The following is a 1,014-nucleotide window of genomic DNA, read 5'->3' on the forward strand; positions in this document are numbered from 1 at the left end:
GCAGATTATCATCAAGGCAGCAGCAAACAAGATAGTGACACAGAACAGAATTCAATCCTACCAGGGTAAGGTAGAATAGAACAACAATGGCAGCCTAGAGAGTAAGGATTTTCGGCAATTCCAACAGCAATACTCATAGTGGAAAAGGCGTTGGCCTCTGCAAAAATCAAAAGCAGCGGCAGAACAAATGACAACGGTGAGCAGGGGCAAGGACGAAGTGCATCAGAATTAGAGTAGCAACCTCAATGATAGTAGAAAACCTCAGCAGTAGCCAAACAGTGACAGTAACGATACATAATTGAGCCAGAGCAGTGACAACAATATCTCTGGCAATAAGAGAACAATTGGGCTCATCTCCAATGGCGGCGGTATCAACTAATTCCGGCAGCAGCGATGCTGGGCAGAAACGGCGGAGGAGCGATGCTCACTCTCTTCGCGCCTCGTTCATCTCTCTCTCTCTGGGCTTCTTCCCCTATGACAGTGGCACCTTCAATCGACGACAGCGGCTCCGACCACACCAGCAGCGATGGCGATGGTCCCTCTCATCTCTGTTGCGAGCTTTCCTCTCAGTCGCGCTTATCTCTCACTCTCTCACTCCACTACGAATCTCTCTCTTCCCCTCGTGCTCGATGGTGACGACGACGGCAGCAAAGCCCCCAGTCGGCGCCGTTCCTTCCTCCTCCCTCCCTTCTCCTTCCTCTTTCTCCTCCATTTTTCCCCCTTTTTGCTCCCCTTTTTCTTCTGCTCTGTGTGCGTTTTTCATTATGTTAGAGTTAGGGATTTATAAAATTAGGGTTTTATTTGGGAAATTTAAGTTAGGATAAAATACATGAGTAATATAACAATTTTACAAAATATTCGAGATAGAATAACAATATAGAATTCAGATATAATACAGTGAAGATCATTTTCAGTATACATAAAATTTCATTTATCAACATATCATTGAGTTCAAATAATTATTTTTAATTTAAATTCTAAAATAAACATACTAATCACATTTTATAAAATATG

Source organism: Arachis hypogaea, chromosome 14 (genome assembly GCF_003086295.3).
Source record: "Arachis hypogaea cultivar Tifrunner chromosome 14, arahy.Tifrunner.gnm2.J5K5, whole genome shotgun sequence".
NCBI classification, from domain to species: Eukaryota; Viridiplantae; Streptophyta; class Magnoliopsida; order Fabales; family Fabaceae; genus Arachis; species Arachis hypogaea.